This window comes from Sturnus vulgaris, chromosome 3 (assembly GCF_052056855.1).
Source record: "Sturnus vulgaris isolate bStuVul1 chromosome 3, bStuVul1.hap1, whole genome shotgun sequence".
NCBI lineage: Eukaryota > Metazoa > Chordata > Aves > Passeriformes > Sturnidae > Sturnus > Sturnus vulgaris.
The window spans coordinates 92,684,493-92,701,857 of record NC_142245.1 but is presented as its reverse complement, the minus strand read 5'-3'; the positions used below and the strand labels follow the sequence as shown (position 1 = coordinate 92,701,857).

Genomic DNA, 17,365 nt, shown 5'->3' with positions numbered 1-17,365 from the left:
TAATGACGTTCTCTCTAGGATTAGAAATGATTGCTGCTACTTTTTTACATATTTTTTTAATTAAATTTCACAGAAGTCATTCTGAGGGACTGGACAATTAACAATTAATGACTCAAAACACCCATTTGTGGAGGCACCAGAGTGATTTGATGAGGCTAGGTTTGCATCTCTCGAGGGGAGGAGGTGAGTTTTTGGGTGTGCAATTGCAAACCTCTGGTCTGCATAAAACAGAGGGAGAGGACACAAGGTGGGCTTTGAGGCTGATAAGAGGCAAACCCTGTGGAGACAGGATGGTGCTTTGTATCCTGCCAATTCAATATCATGCCATGATACATAACTCAGAATCACAGAATATCCTGAGCTGGAGGGGACCTGCAGCGATCATCAAATCCAACTCTAAGTGAGTGTCCCCTACAGGGATTGAAACCTTGGTGGTTTTAGCACCATGCTCTGATCAACTGAACCAATCTCAGGGTCAGTTTGCCCAGCTGAAAACTCCCCTTCACCCACAGAAGGTCTTGAGAGTAATTAATTCCTTCTGATGGGGCATGGTTTGAGAGGCAGCTGCCATGTTTTAGAAGGTGTCATAAACAAAGACCCCCAAAATGCCCCCAGATAAATTTCTTAGACCTTACAGCTGCATGAGATCAAAACAGTGTAAAACTCCCCCTGCCCCCAGGGGAGGTACCTGAGCATTCTCAACTAGGCATATATTGACCCACTTAACTTTGCATTTGGTGGATTTTCAACTCTACTCCAATGGATCAAGAAAGGACCATACTTTCCACCAATAGACATCTAAGCTGCAACAAGCAAGACTTGTAAGCCTGTGTGTTGTGATTATGTATCTTTCCTACTCTTTCCCTTTCTCTTTCTTCCTTTCTTTTCCCTTATACATTTTATTGAGTGATATTTTCATGCTTTTGTATTGTTATCTTGCTGTAGATAATAATAACTGAAGGGGCTATGTACCTGTTTTACATTGCACTCAACTTCTTTAAAATATATTTACAAACACTGATCATTCAGTGTTGTTTCACTTTAATCTGTCCCAAGGGATCATTAAACAGGAACCTGGGCTACCCTTGCATTCTGGAGTGTGCCATAACAGTCATATGAAGTAAAAATGGAAACAAAATGCAACTTTTTTATAGTAAGGATAATTAACACTGAAAAAAAATTGTCTGAAGATTATATAAGTAGAATGACTATGTAGAAAATATGTTCTATTTTAGCCACAAATTAGTGCAGCTGCTAAAAAAGATAGTAGGCACTAGCTTATGGCTAATCTCAGGCTGACAGAAAAGTTGGTGGGTGACACATAGTCTATTTTGGAAAACGAAGCTCCCAGAAAATACACCTTTTACAAATACTACATTTGGAATGTAATTGTGAATGTAATTTGGAATGTGGTTGTGGGAATTTGAATACTTTCTATTAAAACCATAAAAATGCAAATAACATTAAAGAAAAATCCCTAGCAGTACATGCACCCATATGCACGTTCTTAAAAATTGAGTTCTCCTTCTGCTTTTACATTACAGTGTATGAGAAGTCATATGTGCTATCAGCGCTTCAAGAAATGTCACGACTCCACGAGTTTTCATACTGGTAATGGCCTGCTACAACTCAGTAACTTCTAAAGCTGTTAGCAACTAACTTCACTGATTAGCTCTGGCTAAAGAAAAAAAGCTTACAAAGAGCGTGGGGGGAGGGGTGGGAAGAGGGAGTGTAGCTTGCTTGTTTTCTCTAAAGGAGTTTTTGAAACCCTGAAGCAATTTTTACATTTATGACAATTTTCCCTCGGAATTATGATGTTCCTGTGATCACCTCTATAAGAAAAGGAAAACTAATTTTTACATCTTGTACACATTATTCAGAAACACAAGAAGCTAGCCCTTCTTCTTCTATCTGTACCTTTAAAAATTCCTAGTCTCACTTGTTTCAGAATAGCAGCCTGCAGCACAGCTGGTTTAACCATAGTTACCACTGTGTTGCTGGAAGAGTTTCCTGGGCATACAAGAAGTGTCCTGGATATATATAATTTTCCTTGCAGCAAGTGCTTAATCTCTGACCTATCTAATGCTCCAGAAACAACAGAAATTTCCAGAAGAGACTGTCACTGAGGATTCCTTTTGGCTGTCAGCAGTCCTTTCACATTTATCATGGCACAGGCTTTTTCCCAGATCACTGAGGTGTGTGTTTGCTCTCATCAGCAGAAGAATTTACAAAACCAAGTTAATTCTACATGTTCACCCAGTGTCTCCAGATGGAATAGCCTGTTTATCAGCCTGTGTCTGTCGTGCATGGAGTATGGTGTATAGATCCCTGAGCTACCACAGATGCAACTCAGTAAATCCACATGGTGCAGATCAGCTCTATGGGTGACCTAACAAGCCCTGCTTTGCAGCTATCTTTATTAGCTTGAATGCACTGCTGCACAAATGTGGCTTAGCCTGCAGTCAGACCCAAGCTGACTCAAGTCCAGACAGCTCATGGAGCTTGGCACCATGCAGCCACTGCTTCTGGTTCTGGTTATCATTATCAGCCCTGGGTCAGATGCCTTTGTGTCTGTGCTGTACGCAGATTTATATGCCTTTGAATTCGGAAGCTCACTTGGAGAATACACCATTGAAAACTTTATTTTCTAATTCAGATATGGACCAATATTTCAGTTAGGTAAAGATTAATATTTCTTGAAAACGTTGATTTTGAAGAAGGTACGACTATTTTGTTTTTAATGAAATAGAAATGGTAGTTCAATGGCAGGGATTATTATGTAGTATTAATTTCTTTTGTATCCTCTGTGCAATATCTTTACCAGTAACCCACTGGAAGCCATTCCCCAGAAAGAGAGAAATTCTTTGACATAGAACTCAGAAAATTAAAATAACAGCTGTTTCTTAGCATGATTTTAAAGCAGAATTTTAATGTGAATTTATACTTTGAATTTCTAGCAATCCTGGACAACATAAGGTTAAAACTAGAAAGACCTAGTCATTCTACATAATTAAAGCCACCTGTCCCTTTCCAGTCTACCTAATATCCATAACTATATGCAAATTATGTGATTTTTCAGCTGTTTGTAGAATTTGTTACTATAATTAAAAACATCATAACAATATTTTTAAGAGCTCAAAGACATCACTATGAATCATACATCATGCCAGGCATACACCAACGGTGGTCTATCCGTCCCCCTCCTCAGCTGGACAGGAGAGAAAAAAATTAATGTATTACCAATTGTTAGCAGAATAGGATAATGAGAAATAAATCCAAATATTCAAACATCTTCCCCTCATCCCTTTCTTCCTCCCATGCTTAAAGTTAATCCCGAATTTTCTACCTTTTTCCCCCCAGTGACAGAGAGGGACAAAGGTCAGTTCATGACATGTTGTTTCTACCTCTTCTTCCTCCTCAGGTGTAGGAATATTTACACTGTTCCCCTGCTCCAGTGTGGAGTCCCTCCCATGGGAGACAGTCCTTCACGAAGTTCTCCAGCATGCACCCTTCCAATGGGCTACAATTCTTCTCAAACTTCTCCAGTGCAGGTCACTTCCACAAGGCACAGTCCTTCAGGAGCAGCCTGCTCTGTTGTGGGCTCCCCACGGGGTCAGAAGTCCTGCTGGCAAATCTGGGCTCGTTTCTCCATGGGGCCACAAGTCCTGCCAGCAGCCTGCTCCAGCATGGGGCTCTTCACTGGCTGCAGGTGGATCTTTGCTTCCCCATGGACCTCCATGGGCTGCAGAGGCACAGCACGCCCTCACCATGGTCTTCACCATGAGCTGAAGGGGAATCCCTGCTCTGATGCCTGGAGCACATCCTTGTGCTCCTTTTCCATTTGGTGTTTGCAGAATTATTCCTCTCCTGCAGTGTCACTCCTCTCTCTGGCTGCAGTTGCACTGGGCTTTTTCCCCCCTATATTCTCCCAGAGGCTCTAGCAGTGTCACTGACTGGCCCAGCTTTGGCCAGTGGCAGTCCATCTTGGAGCTGCCTGGCATTGGCTTTGTTGGACATGAGGGAAGCTTCCAGCAGCATCTCATAGAGGCCACCATCGTAGCATCCCTGCTACCAAAACCTGGCCATGCAAATCCAATAGACCTGCAGGGCCAGATCATCATAATCAGAACTCAGAGGACAATTTTGCAGTAAACATTGTAGTTTGATTCAATGACTCAGGTGTGAATAATTTAAGGAACTGTGGCAAGACCTTGTTGATTGCTTCTCACAACATTTTAATGAATAACGGTTACACAGGCCTTTGTTAAAAGCTTGTATCCCTAGGGAGATGGCATTTAATATGATTGAAAAGGAATGACCTGGCATTGGTCCATCCTGTAAGTGTTCTTGCTTTAACCCTCACAATTAAAGTGGTTAGTGAGAATCACGTTAAATACAAATGCCATAATGTTGAGAAAGCATCGTCATGCTCCAACTTAATAGGGGGTACAAGGGACAAATTAATTCAATTACCTCCTTTTTTGTTATTCTAAGGAGAAGAAAATTTATTCACAGCTTTTGATACATTTCCCTAATTAATGCAATTTGATAAAATGAGCAAATTCATGATGTCATTAGCTGAGTTGTGCTTAATGAAGTTGGCCTGTATGAAACATTAACTGCAATATTGAATCCATTTCCTTAGGCTGGGAAATAAACGTTTATCATTTCAGAACATTTACTCTGGAAGTTCCAGTTGTAAGGTCTCTATCAGCATAATCATCATATCCTGATAAATCTACATATATTTACGTTTTGATCAATGTCTTCATTAAGCTTAGACAAGACTCAGATAAGATTCTACCACTTGGCAGCATGGAAGAAGTTAAAAGGACTCTTTGACAACCCGGGCTCTTTACCAGTCAATAATCTGATGGACAATGGTCAAACAATAAATGGAAATGACAGAACTTCTGTTATCAGCTTTGTTCAGCTACTCTTTCTTCCACAGAGGTCTGTACATCAAAGTGTATTTTGTAATACTTCTGTTTTCACAGATATATAAATTTTCATTCGTTATAAAGAGTACTTCTAGAAGGTATATTTAAGAGAATGAAGCTTTAATTAGAACTTTCATATGAGAAAGGAGAAAAATTTACCACTGCCTACTCTTTTGTTTACATGTACAGTTTTGCTTTCTTTTATAGGGACTATGCTATTCAAACTATGGTAAAGATTCAAGCCTGCTGCTTAATAGAGAAACATTTGCTCATATGAGGCATCCTTAATTATTAAAATCTGATAATATAACGTATAAACACAAACTATTTTTATAGGAGCTGTTGGACCTTGAGACATGTTTATGACATTTTGAACTTGAAAACTAAATCTGCTGAATTAAAGCAGAAATATGTTCATGATCCTTCTAATGAACATGGTGTCATTCTCCACTCAAAAACCCAAGTGCTAATCATTACCAAAAGGGAAACATCAGCATACTGGAAATACTATTTCTAATATTAAGCTATGTTGTACCCCTAACAAAGAAGAAGACATGGGGCAAATCATGTTGGGAGCTTTTCAGAAGGGAGATGAAGAAGCATTTCTGAGAAATGGCCCACAAATCACATTTAAAATTAAATGGCTAAAGAAACAAGGTACATAATCATGAAATTGTTCTTACACTGATAAATATTTGAATACTCCTGTATCTCAGTTTCCTAGAATTTCATTGATGTGTAGTTGTAGAATTTGGTACTAATGATATAATAGGACAAGATTCAATTTTTTTCATACTTTGAAATCAGTCTGATGAAAGAAATTAGCACTCAGGTATGCATTAAAAAGGAATGAACTGATAGTGTTCAAGTTATAAGAAAGCTCTATAAGGCTTTATAATGGCAGACTGGAGGTTTTATTAATTGGCCTCATTTAAAATATTGTCTTGTCTCAGTTTGATCTTCATTACAGTTTAATAATAATATTACAAAGAAGAAAATATTAAAACTAAAATTTGAAACTAGATATTTGGCTTGAACTATTCATTGGCAACAGAAACATCAAAGCCTGATTAATCAAACATTTGTATATTATTTATGCTAAGAGAATTGAGGCTGTAAGCATCAATTTAATCTTCTTGCATTAATTCAATATTTATTGAATTCACCAAAATCCAGTGTGAGATATAAAGTCACTCCCAGTGAGAATGTTGTGGATCAGAACTTACAGACTGTCTAAATCAGTCTGTCAGTGACACTTCTTTCATATTTCTGCATTGACCTGTAATGAAAGAAAGTTACTTGTAGGAAATTTAAATCTAAAGATTAAAGCTCAGTTTGCCATGCAAACTTTGCTGTTTGTTAGGTGAGCCCTATAAGAGGGAAAAAATATCTTCCTATTTACTGGTAAGATTTAGTTAATAAAAAATATATATGGAAGATTTTTTTAGGGTTTTTAATATTAAGAAAAACAAATCAGAGGACATTTTCAAATATGAAATGAGCTAATTTTGAAAAGGATTGTAACATCACTTTTCAGTATTTCAATTTCAAATAAAATGTAAAGAAAAATCTATTGCTGTAAATTGATACCATCTGCCACATTTTCTGACCTGAAAACAAGCTTGTATTATCTGCAGAATTTTTATTCTCTGGAAAAAGAGAAATTTGAGTAACTACTACCACAAAGTCAGAGTAGGATCAAAGACTTCCTGAAAGTCTGTTTTCCCTGACAGTGGCTTCTTACAACTCCAGTTGAATTTTGTAACATTTCTCTTGACAGCCTGCTGTAACTACAGAAAAAACGCAGTACCAGTCACAACACAGTTGTTATGTCATTTAAATACATTCTTTGAAAAACAAATGTTTTTATAGTAGTTCTAGTAGTTTGTTTCATCTAGTTGTAGCTAGGCAACTAGGATTTTGACAAGATTCTACTGTCACTGTTAATGTCCCTAAACATATGGTTTTCCAAAGCAATAATTACAATTTAACAGTGGTAAAGCAACATGGCAACTATCACAGGACAGGGCCTTGCAGATCTTCATGGTACAAATTAAGCCAGTGGTAATTACTTTACCATTGCCAGAAGCAGCCAATCACATTTCTTACATGAAATAAAGTGTTGAACTATGTCGTTTTAAGATAATAAATTTAACAGTTATTTGCATAATGTGTAATGAATTATATAAAGTTTTCATAGCACTTCTAGGGAAGTATTTTTAAAAATTAACCACCATTTAATTACGGTAACTCTTGATATCTGCCAGTTTTATGTTTTAAAGTCAGCAGCAAAACGTGACTGGCTCCTACTTTTTGTAAAAAGCTGGGATCTGTACTGCACATCCTTCATGACACCTATTATGCTTCAATAACTTATCAAAAGGTTATAGGTTAGTCTTTCTTATCAAAAGGCCCATCCTAACATGTAGTATAGCCATATTTTAAAGCATCTGATTGTTTTTCATTCCTTCTACATGAAAAGCAAGGTCTTTTGTCTAGAACCATAAGTCTGTTATCACTCTGGTGCAGATTGCTATACAAAATATGCATGGAGAGGGACTATTCCAGAAAAACAAATCGAACTTCGTTCAGATTTCTGTTCAATGAAACCTGACAGAAGCAGAAGATTTTGCATATGTGCCTCATCTATATTGTCATTAATAACATTATCAAGTTAAAAAGACCATTATCACATAGCTGCAGGTTATCTTGAGCTTAAATTAAATTCCAGTGACTTCAAAGAACCCAACAGCAGAAAAATAATTATTAGCATGTATAACTTCTGTTACAGTTTCTAAGGAAAAATAGTCCCATAAGTTTCCATATTGATGATAAAATATTTAATCTCTTGACAAGGACAAAAAGCCCCAAACAACCGAGTACATCTGTTTTATCAGACATAAGGTATCTATTTTGAATAGTTTAGTTTTAAAGTCACTTTCACAAAAAGTATTCTGTATCTCTGTCTCTGAATATGTTTTAAAAAGACCCCAAAATTGTGTCAGAGCTTTATGTAATAGTATTTCCAGAACTTCCAGAAAAATAAAATGATAACTGAAATAATTGGATTCTATCAAATTTATGCCTGGATTTCAAACCTTATGTTGGTCTCTAAATTCCTCATGAATGTTTTCCTTTACTAATTGCAGCTATGTTACACCAATTAATATTAAATTGCAATTTGTCCATATTCTTTTGAAAATATTCTTTGCTAATGTGCACATATTCAATTGAAAATTTCTAGTTTATATCATTTTGATTTGTGCCCTTGTTCTGCCTTCAGTGTGAAAAATCAATTCGATATTCTCTTTTGCTTTTCCATGCTTTGCAACTCTTTCTTAATATTTCTCATTCAGATTATAGTAGCATAATATGGGAAAAGGGGAAAATTCATCTTTCAATGACATGCTTTTAATTAGAAGTTTAAGGATAATTCCTCCTCTGTCTTCCTTTTTTCACCTTTCTTATTCATTGGTAAAGGGGGAAAATAAAAAGGGGAGAAATCTTAACCTTTATATTAAATTTTTAGGCTTACAAGCCAGGTTAAAATAAGGTTAAAGTAAAGTTGACATTTGAAATTTAAAGGGTATTTTTTTATTTGGTTGGATTTTTTTCAAAATACAATTTTCTGTGTGGCAGTTACATAAGGGAAATTATACTAAGTAATCTGGATAAGAATAACATTAAAAACACGCATGAATTTAAAGTGTCCCTATGGCACAGGATCATATAGTGCATTTTACAAACATATTATAATATAGTGGCCATTCCTCTCTCATTGCACCAATACAGACTTACATCAGACTGGAGTATGAATTGAATTAAATCTGTATTAACATCAATAATGATAGATCTCTCATGATGAACTCAAATTTGCCACAGTTGCAGCCAAATGCATCAAGTGCACCCTTCAGCTGCCTTAAAATTCAGGGAGGTGGTGAACAAAGGAAAAGCAGAATAGGAGACAACTGCCCTAGTAAGAAGCACTCTCCACTACAACATTTCTTTGCAGTTCTGTTCTTCTGTGCAACTTGCACAATACTCTTACAACTTTCAATAGTAAAATACTTACAAAGAGACAGGAAATATTCAGGATAAAGAACCTCTTCTACTGAGAGAGGCAGAATAACTGAGACATCAGTATTATAACACATTTCTAGCTATGAGACTTTGCAAATAATACTCCTGTAAGCCTATAAAATGTCTATTTGCTGTTCAGAGACATGCTCGTAATAACTTTTCCCAGCTAACTCCTAAATTTTTGATCTGAAATAAGCAGATGGATTCCTTCTGTTAATGAAGAGAAATAAATCTGTGTCAGTGGACAATGCAAACTATACAGGATGTGTCTCTGTAGGTACCATATGTGTTATCAAGAGAAAAAAATTGATATCTAACTGTAACTATTATGGCAACATTTTATCAACAGCTGAAATCCTGGAAAGAAATAAAGTTGATAGTTATAAGATCTATGAATCTATGATCCAGTTCAACAAAAGACTGATTTCTCCATGTTTGTTAACATTTCAAAGGCTAAGCAGCTAAGTGTAATGGAAAAATTTGCTGCATCAGGACCTTGATTTTTTTTGCTTTGTTTTAGGAAGTCAGGTAAAGGAAAATCTAATCACAGAATCACAGAATCATAGAATACTTTCTGTTGGAAGGGACATTAAAGATTACCTAGTTTCAACTGCCTGCCATGAGCAGGGCATCTTTCACAGACCAGGTTGCATAGAGCTTCATCCAACCGGGTCTTGAATATTTTCAGGGATGGGGCATCCACAATTTGTCTGGGCAACCTGTGCCAGTGCCTCACTACCCTCACAGTAAAGAATTTGGTAAATAACTTCTTCCTAACGTGTAACCTAAACCTACTCTCTTTCTGTTTGAAGTCATTTCCTCTTGTCTTGTCCCTACATCTTTCTTGTAGGCTCCCTTCTGGTACTGAAGGCTGCAATTAGGTCACTCCTAAGCCTTCTCTCTTCAGACTGAACATCCCCATCTCTCTCAGCCTTTACTCTTAGGCAGAGTGCTCCATTCCTCTGATCATCTTGGTGGCCTCCTCTGGTCTCGCTCCAACAGGTCCATGTCCTTTGTTTGCTGAGGACCCCAGAGCTGGATGCAGCACTGCAGGTGGGGTCTCACCAGAGCAGGGTAGAGGCACAAAAGCCCCTCACTTGTTCTGCTGGCCACAATGCTTTGGATGCAGCTCAGGATACAATTAGCTTTCTGGGCTGCAAGCACACATCATCGAGTCATTTCCAGTTTCTCATCACCACCCCCAAGTCCTCCTTGTCAGTTATGACCTCAATCTATTCATCCCCCAGCCTGTACTGATACTGTGGGTTGCTCTGAAAAAGGCAGAGATGTTAGGTGAAATATAGAAAAAGATCTGGTTTCAAAAATACTTGAGTTATATTATAAGTTCATTTTACAATTACAGGCTGTGAGCTACACTGGAGGCATATTTTTGACTACTACATTCTAAATCTAAACCCAAAGTGTGGTGCTCTGTACACATACACAAAGGTTGCATGCATTTTCTACATGTTGGATTAAGAGTATGTTCTTCTGCCCCTGTAGCCCATCTCACCATTGCTCAGTGGGTAGAAACCATACTGTGACCTAAGTGTTTATTTAAGGAACCACAAGAGAGGTTTAATTCGCCACAGATATAGCCGTTATAAACAAACACTTAGATGTGAAAATAACTTGATGGCCTGCACAGTGCAAGTGAGATGAGCATGAGGGGAATAGCTGCAGAATGTGCTGTGCCTGTTTGAAGTACTGCCACTTGTAAGCTTTGTTGTGAAAACACAGGTTAACTTGTAAAAAGAAAACAGACATGGTCCTGCTCTGACCTAGCTGCATCCATTGAAATTTTATTTCCCCTCACACATTGTAGAAAAAATACTAAGAAATAATAAGTATTTACTTGGAGTTCAGCCGAAGTACTAGCTGTTCAAAAGATACTGGTTGAAAATAGATAACAGATACAACTTACACCATTTACACAATTGCTTCTATCACTTGATTGCCATGCTTAATGTGTGGCACAGGAGTTCTCAGCTCTGCTTATTTTAACTGGCTTCATCTGCAGTAAACTAAACACATAATTTAGACTAAGTAGCTGTGAACGTATAAAAATGCAAATATTTTTGTTATCTGAATGCATAGCTTGTTTAGAAATTTTTATATTTTTGTGTTATTCACTATATAGTCTGAAGCTATAGCTATATGTGCAAAGAGCAACAATTTCTTAGAGCAACTAAACCTGAAATCAGCTTCATCTATGCCTTGGTATGAAACATAGTAAACTTTATAAAAACCTCAAAATGAAATGTTAAAAATCTTCAGGTAAATTGGCAATTTTTTCCTACTAATATCCAAACTTCCTCTTTTATCATTTTTCCTCAGCACAGTGGTTAAAACCAATTAAGCTTTCCTAGAAAATTACAGCACTTTTTTTCTTTCTTCTGTATTCACAGTGGAAGACCTAAAAGAGGTACCCAGGCCAGAGGCCCTGTTTGTGAGCAAGATACTGGAGGATATACCTAACCTGAAGTGTCATTAGAAAAGACTCCAGAATAAACCAGTGAAACGAAGAATGAGCTTGACAGACCAAGATGGTATTCTTCGAAGTATGAAATAGCTGACCTATTTAACTGTGGTGTGTGAGCTATCTGGGAAAATTGCTCCAACAGATTTGGGCCAGAGGGTGACAAACATAAAGGCAACTTTAAAAAAAAAATCCAAAACAAACCCCCCAGACCTACAAATAAGATATCTGATTTCCGTGCTGGAAGAAAATGGTAGAAAGTTTAGTAGGCGGCAGAATGTGCATACACATACACACAATCACCGTAGTATGTGATATTCTGGGGAAGAGCCAAACACTGCTTTCTGGAGCAAGGAATCATATCTTGCTAATCTACTAGAATTCTTTAAAGAACCCATACCAAAGAACAAGAGTCATCAAGTTGCTACAGGCTATTACAATCTCCATAAAACCTTTGAAAAAGCTTTTACTAAATACTGAAGAAAATCTCAGTTGGCATGAGATAAATTGGAAGTTCATTAAAAGAGTAAACAACTGCTGAAAAGATTAGAATTAAAAAGTAAGAATAAGTTGTAAGTAGGAATAAGTTGTAGGTAAGCATAAATGGCTGAGGGCATTATTAGAATCCTGTAGGAATTAATGCTAGGATGTGCTATTCAATTTATTTATCCATGATTGTTAAAAGAATTTGAACGAGATTGCTAAGGTTTCTAACGTTATTGAGTTATTTGGGGTCATAATGAGGAGTGCTCACCAAAAAATTCAAAATCGATCATCATATGCCAAATGTCTGAGATATAAAATGGCAAACAGAATTCCATGTTTATTAAAAGGAAATTATTTTATGATCACAAACTCTCCTAATTTAAAATATAAAAGGATACAATCTGAACTATGAAAATGGTTTGGATGTGATATCAATAATTTTTTATGCAAACATCAGTTCATTACTCAGTAGTTATCAATGAAGCAGATAAAATGTAATAAATTATTAGGAATTAAATGCCTGACAGAAGAAAGAACATATTCATAGTTTTAAACAATTCACAGCATTCCCATTTCTTGATAACTGTTCTGGTTAGACAATTTCAAAAACAATATGGCTCAACTGCAGAAGATGCAGAGAAGAGTGAATGAATTTTTATAAGAGGGACAAATTAATAGACAAAGATTCTTCAGCCTGGAAAAGACATTAAAGAGGTCTTTAAGAACATGGAATAACCTGAAGAAACGAAATAGAAAACAGTTGGTTCTTGAATCTTATATGATGAGAATTAGTGGAAATTAAAAGAAATTATGAGGTGGCAGGTTTAAAACAATCATAAGGAGATGCATTTCCATGACATGTATTAATGAACTTCAGAAGTATTTCATATCAGTTGTTGTAAATGCCAAAATTTTTCAGCATTCAAAAAGTTATCGTACAAATTCACAAAGTGAGATTCTCAAAGGATACTCGATTCAAACTTATAACCACCAGTTCAGAAGTTGGATTCCAAAGAAATCCCATTATATGCATGCTGTGTTCTTTCTTGTACCTTTCTTTACACATCTGTGCAGGCCTCAGTTCTGTCTGGTTTCTGGTTTAACGCAGCACAGCTGTTTCCACTTTGTGGTTTTATTATATTTTTTGATAGTCAGGCACTCTTTCTTTCTTACATATTACATAAATATAATGAGAAGATGAAAGCATTAAAAAAACCAGAAAATAAATAGCTTGAGTAGAGAAAAAAAAAAATTAAGTACAGTGCATCAACTTTACTTATAATTACTTTTTTAAATGACCACTTTGACAATTGATTCTGAGTTGCCATAGCGCCTAAAGAGCTGAAAACAAACAATGCAATCCCTTCAATATTTCAAAGGGGTGTCTCTAGAGTAAAGTACTTTCAAAAAATATATTTCATCCCATAAATGCTCTTCCCCTTTTTAAATTTCTTTTCATGTTCAGGAGTTTCATGGGCAATGTTCAAATAGTATTGAAGTTCTTTTGATTTTGCTAATGCTTTTTTCCCTCCTTCTTTTCAATATTACCCTAGCAATTGTCAAATAAATTTTGAATCAGCATTTAATTGTAGATTCAACACATTCTACACAGCTCTGAGGAAACAACAGATTAAGAATACTTTTTCTAGCATGGAAACAAAATGCAGTATACTTTAGATACACTAAATTTATAGCATCGTTAGCACTAAGTTTCAGGCTTGTTTTCTTTCTAGCAACACATTTTTTTATCTCTAAAAACGAATCAAGGCTTTGTACGAGTCTGAGCTAGGTCTCCTGAAGCAGAGCTGAAGTCATATCAATGTCTCTCTCTGCATCTGATTGAAGAAAATGCAGCTCCAGTTCATAGCTCATTGCTTTTACACCTGTCTGCATCAGATTTCACTTGTAGCTGGATATGACATTGGCTGAACTAACATCCTCTCTTCCGCTTACTTCTTGTTACTTAATGTCAAATACTATTATTACAAAAGTACCAGCTGGAGGCTGGGGGAAGGGTTGAGGTAATTTCCAAAGGAAGATTTCAGGTCACAGAAGAGACATAAAACTTTTGCATACTTAGTGTGTTTTGGTGCAAAAAAATTGTGTTACAGGCAGTTAAGTCAATTTATTCAGGACAAGAGTTAATTAATTTAATTCTCTGTTCCATAAAGTTAGTGAAATGGAAATTTTCTAAGCATTTTGAGGTGTGTTAGTAAGAGTAGTAAAAATACTGTCTAACATGACAAATTCCACCATTCCTGTGGCAATTTTGAGTTCTTGTCTGGAATTTATCATACCAGAAATAGTGACTTCTATTTTTACAATGCATTATGCTGACAATCATTAATAATAGCACTATATTCTCATGTGTTCATGAGACATTAATTTTTCCCTTTTTTTTCTATTTGATGTGTATGACCACATGCTTTTTAGCTACTTTTAACTGAAAGATCACCAGTTGTCTGTCACTTGGGATTTTTGTGTACTGGGAAAGGTGCCTGACTAAGTTTTTGTTTGTAAAGAGTGGTGAAAATGAAGAATGTTACTTTGAGCAGTAATATCTGTATTTGACAAGGATCTTCAATCTACAAGAGTCCTACAGCATAGGAGTTCATATAAGCCAGGCACTGAGATGATCTCCATAGGTGAAAATAACATCTTTGCTAGATGTATATTCTATCAGGATTTTTAATATTTTCTTAATGAATAAGACTTAGGATGGAGTTCAGTCCATCTAATTTTGGCATTTCTTTGCCAAGGGGCATAACCAATAGTTCATCCCTCCTAATCTAAGTACCTAGAGTCTCTACTTGGAGACAAGAAAAGGTCTTTAAAGAGTACTTCTTCCAAATATGTCTTTAACTGGAAAATTAGAGACTGTGAGGATGGGTGGGTTCCAGTGCAGCAGAGCTGGTCTGAAGACATCCATACACTTGTGCTGTATTGGTCCTTTGAGCCTTTTATTCACATTAAATGTAGTATTTTTAATTAGACCAATTAGACTTTTATTGGCTCATAAACAGAAACTGTCACTAATTCCTAAGTACGTTTAGTAGTTAGTCTAGTTTACAGTCAGACTAAAAGATTACTCCTAAATGGAATTGGTCTTCTCCAGAGACCTTCATAAAAACTACGGATTAAGGACACCTAACTCTGGATTAATAAGAAGCTCAAAGCAGATGTCTTCCAGAATAAGTATTTCCGAACAAGCATGTGTAATTAAGTTTGGTCTTACACTGTTCTCAACTAATTAAGGAGACACCTAATGAATTTTGTATAAAGTGTTAGGAAAACAAGTAGATTGCATTGTCATATAGCTGCTAGACATCTAAATCCCAATTTAGAGGAGGTTTTGTTAATTATAGTCTTCTTTTAGGTGTGTATACTGACCTTTGCTTAAGCAATTGGGCAGTTTCATGTGTTGATTAAGTGAATTCATGTGTCTAAATTTCATTTTAGACTAATTCTGGATAGGACTATTAACATATTGAGATCGAAAGAGCAAGTCGCTTTCCAAGGTATTTGGATTCATACATGAAATAGGTTTAAATGGTAAAATGAGAGTTCAAGGAGGGAAGAAGTCTAGGGCACCTGAAAGAAATTCGGAAAAAGTATTTTTGTACAATATCCTGTTATACTCAGACTGGTGCAGGCTGATGAACACTGAGAATCAGTCTTAGACAAACCTAGGAATAAGGGCAAGAATTGTCAGTGACACATAGGAAGGTGGGCAAGTGGCTACTTGGTGGAACTAAAGATTACTGCATGTCATAAAGATGAACATTGATATTTAAACTTTTGCCATGTTGTGAAATATTTTCCACTGCTGTAAAAAAGACACAGACCATGTGGAATAACATAAAAAGAACTACAGCTTGTCAGACCTGTGAAATCTGCTCTACCAAGAAATGGAAATGTTCCAGCTGGAGTGTATTTCAAAGGAGCTGGACCTTCTGAAAAGTCTTAAATAGAGCACTGTGTATGACCAGAGAGCTAAAAAATAAAACCTATAAGGAACAAATCTGAGTTATTTAGACCAATTAAAAAAAAAATCTAATTTTTAATTTTTTATATTTACGTAAGCTATAAACACACAGCTTTACACATGCTTGAGGACTGATGTACTGATAAGTGTCATCTTTTGCACATTGGTGGTGCAACAGGTTTAATTTTCAATAGAAAAGGCTGGGATTAAATTTGAGAATAAACCTTTAACAATATCAGTATTGAAACTGGAACAGGGAGGAAGATTAAGTGTTTCTGATATCGAGGTCTTTAAGAACAGATTAGAGAAAGATCTAGTGAGAATGTAGTTAATGTAAATGTGGCTAATCCTGCCTAGATGTCAAATTCAATACAACCACCCCTGGGGTCCATTGCTTCCATTATCCAGAAATAAATTACATTTGACCATCTATTTTTTTTTTCTTTATAATAAAAAGCTATAGACATAAAGCTATAGACAACCAGCTGCTTCTAATTGTAGGTAATGAGTTTTTGGCAGTTTCACAGATTTTTAAGACTTGAGAAGCCTAATGAAAAAGAAATGGTAATTAACTGTGTGTGCTTAAGTTTCTTAGAAGAGAATGATATGAGGAGATAATAGGGTGGGATGTAAATAAGACTGATTTATATGCCACCAGCCTGAACATTATGGCTGATACATCTGGATGACAGGATGCCATCCAGAGGGATGTGGACAGGCTCAAGAAGTGAGCCCATAGGAATCTCATGAGGTTTAATAAGACTAAGTCAAAGGTGCTGCAACTGGACAGGGGAAACCTCCAGTATCAATCCAGGCTGGGGGACAGATCGAGAGCAGCCCTGCCAAGAAGGACTTGGAGATGCTGGTGGACAAGAGATTGGACATGCCCTGGCAATGTGTGCTTGCAGCTCAGAAAGACAATTTTATCCCAGGCTGCATCCAAAGCAGCGTGGCCAGCAGGATGGGGAATGGGGTTCTGCCCCTCTGCTCCATCCTGGTGAGATCCCACATGCAGGGCTGAATCCAGCTCTGGGGTCTCCAGCACAGGAAGGACAAGGACCTGTTGGAGCAAATCCTATGGAGGGTGACCAAATAGATTAAAGGGATGGAGCACCTTTTGTACAAGGAAAAGCTAAGAGAATTCAGACTGTGCCCCCTGGAAAGAGAAGGTTTAAGGATGACCTAATTGTGTCCATCCAGTAGCTGAAGGCAGCCTGCTAGAACGATGGAGGGAGACTTTTAACAAGAGCATGTAGTAACAGGACAAGAGGGGATGGCTTCAAACCAAAAGAGCATAGGTTCAGGTTACACATTAGAAAGAAATTCTTTACCCTGAGACTGTTGAGACACTGGAATGGGTTGCTCAGAAAGTTGTGGATGCTCCATTCCTGGCAG

At 36.7% G+C, this 17,365-nt stretch overlaps 1 long non-coding RNA gene across 1 annotated transcript in view; it reads right to left on the bottom strand.

The window, feature by feature from the left end:
• The window catches only part of LOC148224486 (uncharacterized), a 224,458-nt gene that overhangs the window by 12,614 nt on the left and 194,479 nt on the right, over positions 1–17,365 (bottom strand). The window lies entirely within an intron of this gene.